A 16,836-nucleotide genomic window follows, 5' to 3' on the forward strand; every position below is an offset into this window, starting at 1 on the left:
GTTAGATTCTTGTATATAGGGGTAGTATTAAAGTAGTTATATTCTTGTACATCGGGGCAGTATTATAGTAGTTATATTCTTGTATATAGGAGCAGTATTATAGTAGATATATTCTTGTATATGAGGTAGTATTATAGTAGCTATATTCTTGTATATAGGAGCAGTATTATAGTAGTTATGTTCTTGTATATAGGGAGCAGTATTATAGTAGTTATATTCTTGTATATAGTGGCAGTATTATAGTAGTTATATTCCTGTGTATAGGGGGCAGTATTATAGTAATTATAGTTTTGTATATAGGGGCAGTATTATAGTAGTTATATTCTTGTACATAGGGGGCAGTATTATAGTAGTTATATTCTTTTATATAGGGGGCAGTATTATAGTAGTTATATTCTTGTATTTAGGGGTTCAGGGCTATAGTAGTTACAATCTTGTACGTAGGGGCAGTATTATAGTAGTTACATTCTTGTACATAGGGGACAGTATAATAGCAGTTACATTCTCTAGGTAACTCATACAGGGTACATTACTCAGCAGGGAAAATTAGAAAGCTCATTCCAAGGTAAACATTAAATAAATATATGATCCATCATGAAGGATGGTGGAGTAAAGAAAAGAGAAAGAAGAATATTTTACAAATACTTTTTACATTTTCTCAGCATATAAAACTTAGAATTGAATCGATTATCTGTAGTTTAGTTAACAATAACGGTAATAATGTAACTTTTTTAATTAAGCCCGTTTTATTGGCCTTGTAATTGGCCTTATCTGGAGAAAATAGATCCAAGGTCTCAAACCCTCCCAAAACCCTGACTTAATCCTAATCCACAAAGGCTGTGGAGCTACTTAGGATGTACACCAGTGAATGACTGGTGGCCAAAAAAATAATGATAGATTCGTGCACTGAATACAGAAATAACATGCCTATTGGCTGAATATTGCATATTTGTGGGGTAGTCAAGTGTAGATAGCGGTAAAATCTATTATTTGGCTGCATTTATCTTTATATCTGTGGCTAAGCCATGCCTCCTTTATTTGATCAAACACTTTTTTACAAGTGTTTTCTGGATCATAAACAAGTCCCTCAATTTTCTAAGACACACCCACTTATTATGATGCCATGCCCTAATACTATTAAGCCCCACCCACATTGTGTGATGTCACGCCCATAAAGATTTACATTGTAAGCGCTCGTTCTTTGCAGGTAATGGCTATGTGCACCACAAAATTATATTTTCTGAGAGAATTAATCTAACAGTAAGATGTGTGGGATGGGGGCGTACACCATGTTTGACATGAGTTTTTTGTTTTTTTTTTTCAAACTAAGCAAGTTTTATTTGCACAAGTCCTCCCACACCGCTCAGCAAATGATTCAAAGCCTTCAGTGTGATTTCATCTGTGCAGACTCTAATCCACTTACTTAATGAAATACATAATTAACATATTATAATTGCAGTAAAGATGGTTTTGACAGGAATCATTTCCCGTATCTAATACCATGGTAATTTAATCTGTTTCCCACTCCCTAACACGACCCTTCGTGATTAAGTTTCATAAGATTTTTTACCCCTTCTTGATTGATTGATTCATTTGACGTGTTCAGGCTTTGCAAGAAGTTGTCAGTTTCTGCAGAGCTTTGCAATGTTGTGGCAGATGGTATCAGGAAAGAAAACTCCCTGTGTGGTCCCGCTTTTTTTTGGGTTTGTTTCTAAACGCCCGGATAATCCAAATACAGTCAGTCTGATCTACTGCATTGTTTCACGTTTTATAGGCTGTCATTGGGCCATGAGGATTATTATTGGATTTGAGATAACAGGATGCCTCTGTGCTGACAATCTCTCCAGTAATAAAACCCACACACATATACTATTACCTAATTTCAGCTCCGTGGCTGTGGTTCCTGGGTTCTGTTGCTCTTGTTAAAAAAAATTCTAACAAGTTCTTGACTTTGGGAACATCTGAAAAAAAGAAGAAAAAGTTCACAACAGACATTGTAAAAAAAACAACTCCATTTGCAAAATTGTGCACTAGTCCCAAACCACATAAGGTTCTCATAACTCTTCCGGACGGACAACCTGCACGAGGCATCTAAAGTTCCTCGATAGTTACCCTTAAGTGCGGATTCCATGTTTGACATATTTCTTATGCATATAAAACTCCACATGACCATATCACCCAATGGCTTCGGCATGAAATCCATTAGACATTGCTGTAATGTAACGATAGATGGTACATCACACTAGTCTGAGGGTTTCTAGAGCTGGAGGGGGCTTACTAGTGAACTGAAAATGGTGTCCATCTCTAGTGCTGGTTTGCACACTTCTGCCCCATGGGACTAATGATTCTCAAATAGCCTTTGTTGAGCTGCTGATCCTGAAGCATTGGTAGATTTAGGACAGGGCAGAAGTGGCACCCCATCCCAAAGAAGCATACTAGAAGTGTACGGAATCAGAAACTCGCAGATGAGGAGGCCTTTGTTTCCCGAATGAGATGATCCCTACTGTCAATAATACCGATTAGGCCTATAAAACATCCATCTCTATGATGTACCATGGTTAAATACACTATTTTTAACACCTTCCCACGCAGCCATCTTTCAGATTTTAATTTAAATTTTTTTCCTCCCCACCTTCCAAAAGCCATAATTTTTTAATTTGATATAGTCCTATGAGGGCTTGATATTTGCAGGACGAGTTGTAGTTTTTCGTAGCGCCATTTATTTGACCATATATTGTACTAGGAACCGGGAAAAAAAATATTTGTGGTGTAGAAAATTAAAAATAACAGCGATTCCTAAATTGTATTTTGCGCTTCGTTTTTACAGAATTCATCATGAAATGAAAACATGTAACAGTATCTTTATTCTGTGGCTCAATACGATTACAGCGATACCAATTATACACAGTTTTTTTCTATATTTTACTACTTTTACAAAGAAAAAACTAACTGAAAAATAAAATTTACCTTGTGTCGCCAAATCCTTAGAGCCATAACTCGATTAAGCGGTATGAGGGCTTATTATTGGCGGGATAAGCTGTAGTTTTTAAAGCTACCATTTTGGGGTAAATGCGAGGATTTGATAACTTTTTATTACATTTGGCCCCCAGGCTGCCATAGCAACCATCGCCACCACGCGATTGCATGGCGGGGGGGGGGGGGGCGATGAGCTGCTAGAGGGGGTCGCCCCCTTTTTGTAATAATTTAAATGCCGCAGGCTCTATCAACCGCAGCATTTAACGGGTTAAACGAGCGGGATCGTGCTCGTTACTGTGACTGTTACAGCCGACACCCGCATTGTATGGAGCAGGCTCAGCCCGTGAGCCCGCTCCATATTACCCCTACCCGGCTATGACATATGGATATGTCACATGTAGGGTAGGGGTTAATATATGGTAAGATCGCTTTCTTCCTTTTTGGGATAGGATACCTGTCCGACAGTAATCTCCCACAGGCCTGGCCTAATAAGCTGTTGTTTAATAACCAAGCCTTCCCCCCCTGCTGTAGGCAAGGATACCCTTCTGTCTTGGTCCTTCCTTTAGTGGCACAAAGTTATGTCAGGCGATAACTGATGGTTCTGGACTCTAGGGACCTGTCTGTAGGAGACCCTTTCATGGCTGGAATTCGCATAACTGAAAACAGTTCTCTGATCTGCTTTGCCTGGGGGACACTGCTAGTTTCAACGAGTTGGAGTCTCTTCAGCTCCAGACCACCACCACCTCCTATCACAATAATCTTCACTTTTGTACTATCATGGGAACAAGAATTAAATTTGAGTATGTCTCAGTTGGAGGGGTAAGAACTTTTCACTCTAACTCATAAGAGGTCAAGGGCATGCCAGGCCCAAGAAAATAACTATAAAATATTGACAAGATGGTATAGATGCCCTGAAATACTACACAAATGCTATCCAGCGGTTTCTGACCCCTGTTGGTGTTGCAACATGGAGATCGGCACAATGTTATACATTTGGTGGACTTGTCCAATCTTGCAGCCTTTTTGGCAGGCAATATTCGATATCAACTACCTGGTGACTAGTTCTAGAGTAACACCTTTCCCCCAGATTGATCTCCTGTCTCTGCTGCCAGGCCCTATATCTAAGATTAAGAAAGGTCTTCATAGACCCTTCTTGACTGCAGCTTGCACAGTGATCCCCAGACATTGGAAGTCCATAGATGCCTCTTTGATTAGGGTATATACGGCTGGAATGGATCAGCTGTGTTGAAGGGAATCACTTATGGCTCTGGACTGAGACAGATCGGACCAGGTCATGCTCACATGGACGCCTTTGAATTTTTATTTTATTTTTTTTTAAGACCGGCCAACCTTTCTGATCCTGGCTGGATCGAGGCCCATGTGAGCTGGCTGTCAGTGACTAGGGTTTTTTTTTTGTCCTACTATTTCTCTCCAGGGTTTCAGGAACCGTATTTACTTTCCTGGCTTTCACCCCCCCCCCCTTCATTACCTCCCTCATCTTCTTTCTTTCTTCTTTCTTTTCTCATCTCTTATTTTCCTTCTTTTTCTCGCTGCTTTCTAGGACTAGTTTTCGCCTTCACTAGCCACTTGGATGTCGTCTCACAAATGGCTAGCCATAGTGTTCCTTTGCGAATATGAGTCTTTTGAAGATTAATGGATGAAAGAATGCGTTACAATTCTAGGGGATTATCGGACTTCATTTTCACTAATGCACATCATTCATATATTTGTGTATTGATATTCTGATTTTACAATGATAAAATCACTTAAAAAATAAAATGATAAAAAAAGTAATTATATAGAAAGATGCTATTTCCTAAAAAGAAATCTACGACCCCCTACTGTACGTCTATATGCCTCTGATTCCATACAGAGGCATATGGCATCCAAAAATTGTGGCATGTTTCATCGCATGCCATATTACAGAGTTATTCTCCACTAAAGGCATTGCTTTTATCAGAGAATATAGTGACGTATGGAGGGTGGCATGAATAGCAGCATACAGAGTGACTAGCTCTATGTATACGGTTTTGTCCTGCACAGGAGGCCCAAGTAACTAGAGTATTAATCGCCACTTCATTCATGAGGGCAGCAACTTGAGTAAAATTCATAGACTGTAGGAAAGCTTGATTTACATTAAGAGTTAAGAAAAGTGAGAAGCAGATATTTACGGAGGCTCAAATTAGGGAATGAGCGCTGCAAATCAGTTGTTACCCAACCTAAATTCCAACTTCAAACAGAAGATCAAGGCTTGGAGTTTAGCCCAGTTTCAAACTTAGTAAGGAAAAGACAAAGAAAAAAAAAAACCTGAGGATCTTAGCATGACTCATTGTAAATACACTAATGGAACAGGAACAATCGTGGTATAACTGTTCCATAGACAATGAGGATCATTCATGAAATGCAAAATGTGCATAACTAAAATATTTCTGTGTGTGCCATTATGTCAGGCTCCGTGCTGCTAGTAGGCGAAATACCATTTATTTAAACCTAGTAGGTTGCATGAATACCCAATGGATGAACCTTCTATATAAAATTAACATTTTGGGGCCAAAAGGGAATATGCACTATATACAAAGCAATGCCTTAGGGCCCTTTTGCATGGACCAACGATAGGTCAAACGAGCAAACACTCATTCATCGGCTGACCATATCCTTTATGCTGCAATAAATATTATGGTTGTCGGCAGCACATCTCCCTGTGTGAACAGGGAGATGCACTGCCGACATTATATAAATGTATGGGGATGAGCGATCGTTGTAATGAACGCTCATCCCCATGCATTACTGATCATTGCTCTTTTTTAAAGGAGCAAACAAGCGTCGATCAACGAGCAGTCTCGTTTATCTGCACTCATTTTCAAGGCCTATATCGGGCCGTGTAAGTGGGCATTTACTCTTAGCTAGTTATTAGACAGGGCACCTTTCTTATAAAGTAGTTGTGAGGCCTGTCAGGTAGTGCTCGCCCTCACCCCCCACTCTCACCTCAGCACTCAAGACTGTCCAGTGTGTGCTAATCACTAGGTTATAATTTTTAGGGTATGTGCACACACACTAATTACGTCCGTAATTGACGGACGTATTTCGGCCGCAAGTACCGGACCGAACACAGTGCAGGGAGCCGGGCTCCTAGCATCATACTTATGTACGATGCTAGGAGTCCCTGCCTCTCTGCAGGACAACTGTCCCGTACTGTAATCATGTTTTCAGTACGTGACAGTTGTCCGGCAGCGAGGCAGGGACTCCTAGCATCGTACATAAGTATGATGCTAGGAGCCCGGCTCCCTGCACTGTGTTCGGTCCGGTACTTGCAGCCAGTGGCGTAACTACCGCGGTAGCAGCAGTAGCGGCTGCTACGGGGCCCGGGGCTTGAGGGGGCCCGGTGGCGCCGCTAGCAGCCGTTATGGCTACTACAGCGGTAGCGGCGCTACTGTGGGGCCCGCGACGCCGAGCCTTACACAGGCCCTCTCATGCCTGTAGGTGTCGCTAGCACAGGAGGGGGCCCCAGTGCTAGCGGCAGCCAAATACATGTATTAGCACTGAATGGCCGGGCATGTTCCGTGCCTGACCATCCAGTGCCTTACAATGACACTGATTGGCTAGCGGCGCGATGACATCATCGCGCCGCTTCCATGCTTAGAAGGTGCTGATTGGCGGGGCAAGTCATTCTGCCCCGCCAATCAGCGTCATTGGAGGACGCTCGTTCAGCTCCTGCAGACATGCTCAGAAGAGAGCATGTCTGCATCGCCAGTGAACAGCGTGGGAACCGGAGAATGTGAGTATGTCAAGTTTTTGTTTTTTTCCCCTCATAAAAATGTGAATGGCATTATCTATAGTGGGGGGGGGGGGGGGTCATCTTTATGTGGGCTATTATATATAGGGTTCTATATGTGGGGCAGTAGCTACAGGGGGGTCTATATGTGGGGCAGTAGCTACAGGGGGGGTCTATATGTGGGGGTGTGGGCCACTATATACAGGGGGCTCTATATGTGGGCCATTATATACAGGGGGCTCTATATGTGGGCCACTATATACAGGGGGGGTCTATATGTTGGCCACTATATACAGGGGGGGTCTATATGTTGGCCACTATATACAGGGGGCTCTATATGTGAGCCATTATATACAGGGGGCTCTATATGTGGGCCACTATATACAGGGGGGGTCTATATGTGGGCCACTATATACAGGGGGGTCTATATGTGGGCCACTATATACAGGGGTGGGTTACCTGTGGGGCACTAGCAACAGGGTGGCTATATGTAGTGCACAGTCTACAGGGGTGGGCTATATGTGGGACACTATATACAGGGGGAGCTATATGTGAGACACTATGTACAGAGGTGGGCTATACGTGGAGCAAGAACTATAGGGGAAGCTATATGTAGGGCAGCACCGTGGCTCAGTGGTTAGCACTATTGCCTTGCAGCTCTGGAGTCCATATGTGGGCACTATCTATAGGGGCTTCTATGTAGGTCACTATCTACAGGGGCCACGTTGTGTGTGTGTGACAGTTATATTTAGATGTGTTGAGAATTTTAACTTTGTTTATAGGTGCAGAAATGTTTTAAAAGTGAGAAGCTGAAGACATCTGAACGGAAAACTGCAGAAATGGGTCATGGCCGGGAGAAATCCATCATAGATGTCTGAACCGGAGGGAGAAGAAAAGAACTAGAATCTGAGACGTCACCGGTGAGTCACTTAATGTAAATGTTTATTCTGCCTCTAATCAGTAATGTAGTCACTGTATGATCTGCAGCGAGATGATGGTGATAGGATTTTTTTTTTTGTGAAACCGCATCTCCCAGCATATCCTTATCATTGTTCAGGCCATGCTGGGAGCTGTAGTTTTACGCCGTACAAACCTATACGCAGTGGCGTAACTACCGCTATAGCAGCCGTAGCGACTTCTACAGGGCCTGCAGCATGAGGGGGCCCGTGCCACCCGCCGGCACGGCCCCCTCCCATGGCAGCAGGCTCCGCTAGCAGCCGCTATGGCTGCTACAGCACGACGCCACTGAAGGGGTTGTTCCTACATAAGACATGTATCCCCTAATCACAGGATAGGGGATACATGTGTGATCGCTGGCAGCGATGAGGAGAACGGGGGACCGAAAGTCCCCCCTAAGTTCTCCATGACAAACCTAGGACTTCCGGGGTCTGTGTCGGCAGCTCCGTAGAAATGAATGGAGCGCCGGTCGCGCTTGTGCGCATGCGTGACTAGCGCTCCTTTCATTTTTATTGAACTGCGCAGACGCCGGAAGTGCGAGGTTAGTCATGGAGAACTTCGGGGGACTTTCGGTCCCCCGTTCTCCTTATCGCTGCCAGCGATCACACATGTATCCCCTATCCTGTGGAGATCCTGTGGATAGGGGATGCATGTCTTTTGTAGGACAAACTATAGGCCGTTTTTTTTTGGGGGGGGGGGTACATTGCGTTATCTACAGAGGGGTTCTGTATGGCATTTTCTAAAGGGGGGGCTGTATGGCATTCTCTATAGGGGGGACTGTATGGCGTTATCTACAGGGGGGCTGTATGGCGTTATCTACAGAGGGGGTCTGTATGGCGTTATCTACAGGGGGGCTGTATGGCGTTATCTGCAGGGGGCTGTGTATGGTGCTATCTATAGGGGGGCGCTGTGTGGTGGAATCTATAGGGAGGCACTATCTACAAAGGGGGGGGGGTTGCGTGATACCCAGCAGAGGGGGGCCCTAGTCAAAAGTTTGCTATGGGGCCCAGTCTTTCCTAGTTACGCCCCTGCTTGCAGCCGAAATACGTCCGTCAATTACGGACGTAATTAGTGTGTGTGCACATACCCTTAGGGTTTCTAATAGGTGTGCTGTGTTTTGGTGAAAGCTTCCCAGTACGGGGAGTCTGTCACCAGGACAGACCCATTCAAGTTGGGACATTAACAGATGCCGTAAGAAAAAAACAAGCCAGTAACCTGCTGAGCGGTTCCCTGAAATGCCATTTGGGTTGAAGCTAGGACACAGACCGATAGTAAAAGTAGCAGAAAGTATTTTTGGAGGCAATTTACAGATCTGTCAAGGCTGCAATGCAAGGCAGTGTAATAATGAGGAGGGGAATGGAGAAGGATGGGAGGTCACAGACGGATAGTGGAAGATGCAGGCTTCCCAAGCAGCACAGAGTATGTCAGGAGAAGAACGTACAGCTCTAGAGAAGCCGTTACCTGGCTTTAAAGTGAATTGGTCACATATTTATGCTGTGTCGGAGGGCGGCATAAGGAAGTGATAGATACGCCGATTTCAGCGAGCTGTCACTTATTAGTTAATGTTCCGTAGTTCAGGAGTATTTAGTACTTATACTCGCGGCGTGCGTCTGGCGCTGCAAGCATGAGTCCAAGTATATTCATATATTCATACTTCCCCCGCCCTCCAGCAGATGATTAACACTTTTCTCTCTATTAATGTGCACAGGTAAAAATGTGTCAATCAGCGGCTGGAGGGCGGGGGAAGCGTGAATATACGAATATACTTGGACTTGCAGTGGTTATAAATTCTTAAAACTAATTTTATATATATATGTTTTTTGTTTGCTAAACCTTCCTTCTTCATCGCGTTCCTGAGTCACTAGACATTTTGATAACTATGCACCAGTGTTTTATTTTTTTGGCCCTGCATGGGTATTATCATGGCATTATCATAGTGACAGCCTACAGACTCTCAGTAATATTTTTGCAATAATTTACATTCTTTATTTTTACTTCGTTACAAATTACAGCCGAGAAGTATTTCATTCATTGCAGTAATGTATCATCGGGTAATACACCCTTTTTCACACACCTCTTAACATGTGGAATGCACAGCGCTCATAATATGTTTTTCTTATCTTGTTCGGCATATCCCTGACTGTAATATATGGCTGCAGCAGAACTGAAAAAGCCTTCTTAAGTGGATTGGTGCATGTTAATAGTATACTTAAATATGCATTTGGATAGGAGACACTTAAGAAGTAAAAAAAAAAAAAACATTAGCTGTTGCTGCCTTCAGATTCCATCCTCAAGATTTCTCCTGATGGGAGGGGGTGCAAGCATTGCTTTGAGTGGCAAGTGTACAAGTAACGTGCTCCACATCAACTGCCAATATGTTAGTAGGGCTTGGTAACAATCTGCGGTCTCGAGGGAAACCTGCAGCAGTTGAAGTGAATATCAGAGAGGAGAGAAAACAATTTCTGGTGCCAATAATGGAGCAGGGATGAAAAATGTTTTAATATTTGAGGCTTCTTTATGGCAGAAGCGGTGACAGTGATTGAGTCAATGTCAGCTTTTTTTCCTTTTTAAATGTCATCTATCGCCTGCGAGTTTCCTCTGCTCAGGAGGCAAACACGCTTGATGTGGGCCGTTTGCAACCATTGATCAGTGATTTTTTTTTCTAAACGAAACACTTGCCACAAGACGAGGATTTGGAGAATTTATAAGGGTGCTGCTCTAACAGCCACTTTGAGTCTACAATTCTTATTACTGGACTTAAAATCGTACTCTTTTTTTTTTCACCTCTTCAATGCATGTATTGGGATTTGCAAAAGCCGGCGCTGGCACCCGCAGTAACGGGATAATATTGAGCCGTTTTGCGCAGAGAAATTAAGCGTTTATAGAATGGACACTTTTAAGGTTCTACAGGGTAATGCTGCTATTGAATTTTGCAGAAAAGAATCATCATTTATTTTTAATGCTATCGGTGAGAGGGTACTGTTAACGTAGAGCGAGGCAATTGCGACGGATATGAATGTACTCAGCGTTAAAATTGCAAATCAAAGTTATGAGTTCCCAAATAGGCGCGTAACATTACACGGCTTTACAAAAAAAAAAAAAAGAAATCATGCTTAGAAGTGTTTAGGGACAAGATGGCTGCAGCTTTAATACCATTTCAATGACGTTACAGTGACATTTCTCTAAATATACCTAGTACAAGTGGTTAAAGGTTACATTACATATTAACATTTAATGTATTCCCATGCTTCCATGCATAAGATTCGTTAAAAAGAAACCATTTACAATTATTTGGAAGGCTAAATGTTTGCAGGTTTTGCACTGTGTTGCTGTTGGCTTGAATGTAATCTCGGAGAAAAGTATGTTAGCTTTTACCCGAGATGTCTGACATTCAAACTTTATTACTGAATCATGTGCCCTGGGACTGTGAGTTAGAGTATCAGCCTTGGTCTAGTAAAAGCATCATTCAGCCTTGTTGATTATGGAGCGCACTTTACCAATGGACCTGCAGACTTATCCGTGCTACAGATAATGTTTTTATATGTAGTCAGAAATATATTGCTGACCGGACAAAGAGAAAACCCAAGAGGGAATAGGTGAGACTAAGATAAATTATCTCAAATACCAAATGCTCCATACTTAGGCTTCAGAAATTAAAACCTAGGCTTTCACAGTATGTCACGCAATGCCCAAGACCTCACACAATAAATGAGGAGGGCGGTTATAGTTTATTATTAGGTAAGAAATAGTTAAGACCTTAAAGACTATTTCCCGTCAAAATTGATATTAAAATCCAGAAGAGTAGCTTAAAGATAGGACCTGTCACGTCTCCACATACATTTATAGCATTACATTCCTCTTATGTGGCAGAGAAGCCTTTGGACCCTCTCAATTCTTCGACCAGTTGAGACTGTAATCCCTGCACCCACTATAGCACTATATCATAGCACTATATCTTTGGCACTCCAGCTGTAGTTAAACTACAATACCCAGCATGCCCTGAAAACCTTTGGCTGGAATAATAAAGCCTTTGATGCTCAGAGCATCCTGGGAGTTGTAGTTTTACAACAGCTGGCGTGTCACAGTTTGCTGACCCCTGCACTATAGCTGTTATCTTGCCTCAGGATCTAGCACAAATTTCATGCTCTTTGTACCCGTCAGAGAGCTCTCCCGTGTGCCCATTGTTGCCCCCTGCTGTAGTGTAATGCATTAGATATGAGTAGAGTGAAGGAAAAGTAGTAACAACTGCTCTAAGGCACATTTCTGCCTCACTAAAGTAGTTGTCACTTTTAAAGCCCACTCTAACAAGCCAAATAGAATATCTACCACCAAGTATTACAGTTCTGAAGCCTATGTATACGATTATAACTACTATAATACTGCCCCCTATATACCGGAATATAACTACTATAATACGGCCCCCTATATACAAGAGTATAACTAATATAATACTGCCCCTATATACAAAAATATAACTACTATAATACTGCCCCTATATACAAGAATATAGCTACTATAATACTGCCTCCTATATACAAGAATATAACTACTATACTACTGCTTCTATATACAAGAATAGAACTACTATAATACGTCCCCTATATACAAGAATATAATAATGTGCTGCTCCTGTATACAAGAATATAACTACTATAAAACTGCTCCTATGTACAAGAATATAACTACTATAATACTGCTCATATATGCAAGAATATAACTACTATAATACTGCCCCTATATACAAGAATATAACTACTATAATACTCCCCATATATACAAGAATATAACTACTATAATACTGCCCCCTATAAAGCAGAATATAACTACTATAATACTCCCCCCTATATACAAAAATATAACTACTATAATACTGCCCCATATATACAAGAATATAACTACTATAATACTGCTCCCCTATATACAAGACTATAACTACTATATTACTGCCCCCTATATACAAGAATATAACTACTATATTACTACCCTTTATACAAGAATATAACTACTATAATACTGCCCCTATATACAAGAATATAACTACTATAATACTGCCCAATAAAAATCCAATATTATAACTTCTATAATACTGCCCCTATATACAAGAATATAACTACTATAATACTGCCCCTATATACAAGAATATAACTACTATAATACTGCCCCTATATACAAGAATATAACTACTATAATACTGCCCCTATGTACAAGAATATAACTACTATAATACTGCTCCTATATACAAGAATATAACTACTATAATACTGCTCCTATATACAAGAATATAACTACTATAATACGGCCCCTATATACAAGAATATAACTACTATAATACTGCCCTTATATACAAAAATATAACTACTATAATACTGCCCCCTATGTACAATAATATAACTACTATAATACTGCCCCTATATATAAGAATATAACCACTATAATACTGCACTTATATACAATAATACAACTACTATAATACTGCCTCCTATATACAAGAATATAATAATGTGCTGCTCCTGTATACAAGAATACAAGAATATAACTACTATAATACTGCCCCTATGGTACAGGAATATAACTACTATAATACTGCTCCATATATAGAATATAACTACTATAATACTGCCCCTATATACCAGAATATAACTACTATAATACTGCCCCTATGTACAAGAATATAACTACTATAATACTGCCCCTATGTACAAGAATATAACTACTATAATACTGCTCCTATATACAAGAATATAACTACTATAATACTGCTCCTATATACAAGAATATAACTACTATAATACTGCCCCTATATACAAGAATATAACTACTATAATACTGCCCCTATATACAAGAATATAACTACTATAATACTGCCCCCTATGTACAATAATATAACTACTATAATACTGCCCCTATATACAAGAATATAACCACTATAATACTGCGCTTATATACAATAATACAACTACTATAATACTGCCTCCTATATACAAGAATATAATAATGTGTTGCTCCTGTATACAAGAATATAACTACTATAATACTTCCCCCCAATATACAAGAATATAACTACTATAATACTGCCCCTATGTACAGGAATATAACTACTATAATACTGATCCATATATAGAATATAACTACTATAATACTGCCCCTATATACCAGAATATAACTACTATAATACTGCCCCTATGTACCAGAATATAACTACTATAATACTGCCCCCTATGTACAATAATATAACTACTATAATACTGTCCCCTATATACAATAATATAACTACTATAATACTGCCCCTATATACAAGAATATAACTACTATAATACTGCCCCCTATATACAAGAATATAACGACTATAATACTGCCTCCTATATACAAGAATATAACTACTATAATACTGCTCCTATATACAAGAATATAACTACTATAATACTGCCCCTATATACAAGAATATAACTACTATAATACTGCCCTTATATACAAGAATATAACTACTATAATACTGCCCCCTATGTACAATAATATAACTACTATAATACTGCCCCTATATACAAGAATATAACTACTATAATACTGCCCCCTATATACAAGAATATAACGACTATAATACTGCCTCCTATATACAAGAATATAACTACTATAATACTGCCCACTATATACAAGAATATACTTACTATAATACTGCCTCCTATATACATGAATATAACTACTATAATACTGCTCCTATATACAAGAATATAACTACTATAATACTGCTCCTATATACAAGAATATAACTACTATAATACTGCCCCTATATACAAGAATATAACTACTATAATACTGCTCCTATATACAAGAATATAACTACTATAATACTGCCCCTATATACAAGAATATAACTACTATAATACTGCCCCTATATACAAGAATATAACTACTATAATACTGACCCTATATACAAGAATATAACTACTATAATATTGACCCTATATACAAGAATATAACTACTATAATACTGCTCCTATGGACAAGCATACGTGTAGGAAAGTTTCTATATATAACTGGAATTGCTCTTTAAGTAAGATATCTTGAATTTCTGGAATTTGTCTACTTTGCATATTATTACCAGGGATTCTTTGTGACACTACTGATGATTGAGCAACATAATGTTTGTTAAAAACTGTCACAAGAAATGTGTCTGCCGCTTCTATTGAATGTCAAGGATATGTTAAAGCTGTCAGCTCATAATCATTTATTTACAAAGTTCCATTAATCACGTCAGTTGGAGATGCATTTTATCTCCATGTCTCCACTCTTCTGATTAATGGTTCTTATCATATTGCTTATGTGACCTATCTCACCATTTGACGGAGAACATCAGAAAGTCCTGACATGCCAGCGCAGCTTTTTTGAGACATTTAGAGGGTTAAAAGTGCAGCTTTACTTTAGAACTACCTTGTAAAGAAAATTAAAGAACTTATACACCAATTCCCATTATACTGTCATTAGTACATGGCCACCATTATAGTTCCCATAGGGGTTGTCCTTAAACTTTGTGACAGATCTGCCTAGTTCTATATCCCATTGCATAACTAAACCGATTACGTGTGGAAAACCTGCGTACCACGTCACCGGCCGCTTTCCTATCGAAGACTACATTTGCCAGACCCAGCGTCCAAGCTAAGCTGTGTTTAAGAATGAAGCTACATTCTGCGCATGTGCAGGCTCTCTCACAGAAGACACTTCACATGCTCGACCCATGATCTTAGGACGGCGCAATGGCGCATGTGCGGTTCAGTAGCGCTGCTATAGGGTTGCAGACGCCACTATGGGAAATGAATAGAGGGAACTGCGACTGCTCCTCCTGGATATGAATGAACTAGAAGAAGGCGGATCTAGTGGCAACAAGGCTCAAACAATGTTAGGAAAATCGGAATTTCACATTTCTAGTGACATGTACAATTTAGCTAATTACTTTCAATATCGGACATTCATATTTGCAAAAGTATTTTCATATGAAATGCAATTGTGGTGGTGATACGGTTCATACTGTGGCATTTAACACGTTAAATGGAGATCCGAGCTTTTTGTGACTTCTGCGGTTTATGACGGCCAAATTCCCTGTTACTTCCCGAGTAAACGAGCATCGCGCCTGTGGAAGCAGTGGGGACATATATATGATGGTCCATAGCCGTGAACAGTTAATAACTAGACCCTAAAGAAAACAACATGTTGCAAAGAGGTTTAGTTTACATATCAGGCCATAGAATGAGAGGACGATCACCTAGATTTGTATATTTATTTGTATATCTTTCTATTTCTCCCTACGTGTAGAGAAGCCTCAGAGACGTTTCTTGATGGCTGACAGTTGGGTCTAGGAAAAGACCCTGCCGGACAACTGTCAGCCGGGCTGAGGGATATTAAGTGAACTTGATCGAATGTCATCTCGCTTCAAAATACACTTATAGCACATCAGAAAAGTGATATGTCTGTCAAGGCAAGGTATTCAACATTTGGCAGGACAAGCTACGTCTGCAAACAAAACTGTCCAATTAGATTAAGCGCCGTGAACTTCAGGTATTCTGGCCGGGGCCGCGGCAATCCTTGCTCTTAACAATGACTCTTTGTAAGCCATGTGTTAAGTGTGGGACGTGCCGCAAACATTGTCCTGATTTTTCTTTTTTCTGCTTCATGGATTAGGAATTAATTTTGAACTATCACAAATATAAATCGCAGCTTTGAACTTCTAACTATGTTATCTTTCCTCTTACTTCAGTCAAAGCTGCCAAGATTAACTTATTTCAACAGACACTAGAGAATTTATAGTGTTTGATTTTGCTGGATGATAAAGAAAGAGGAAGAACTTCAAGAAGAAAAGTCACTTTTGTTAGGACTACAAAAAAAGCCACTTTTAATCATTTTAGTGGATTTATAAAAGTTGATTAAACAAAAGATTCATTATCTTAGAAAGAGCAGTGGATTATACCGATATGAAGGGAGACATGTGAGTGATGTTTTGCTTTGTTACAGAAACACCCATGGTGTCTTTGATGGGTGTATTTGAAGCGGCCATGTTGAAGACTAATGGTCATTTTAAATGGTGCAAATTAGAGTCGATTATTTGTGTGTGTGTGTGTAGCTTTAAGAACTCCATTACT

The 16,836-nt window shown here is 40.2% G+C and overlaps 1 long non-coding RNA gene across 1 annotated transcript in view; it reads right to left on the reverse strand.

Moving 5' to 3' along the window:
• Nucleotides 1-1,873: 1,873 nt before the first annotated feature.
• LOC142660479 (uncharacterized) overlaps nt 1,874-16,836 on the reverse strand; it is a 263,842-nt gene continuing 248,879 nt past the window's right edge. The window contains exon 3 of the long non-coding RNA XR_012850491.1: nt 1,874-1,961. This is a non-coding gene — a long non-coding RNA (uncharacterized LOC142660479). The remainder of the gene's footprint in view (nt 1,962-16,836) is intronic.

This window comes from Rhinoderma darwinii, chromosome 9 (assembly GCF_050947455.1).
Source record: "Rhinoderma darwinii isolate aRhiDar2 chromosome 9, aRhiDar2.hap1, whole genome shotgun sequence".
NCBI classification, from domain to species: domain Eukaryota; kingdom Metazoa; phylum Chordata; class Amphibia; order Anura; family Rhinodermatidae; genus Rhinoderma; species Rhinoderma darwinii.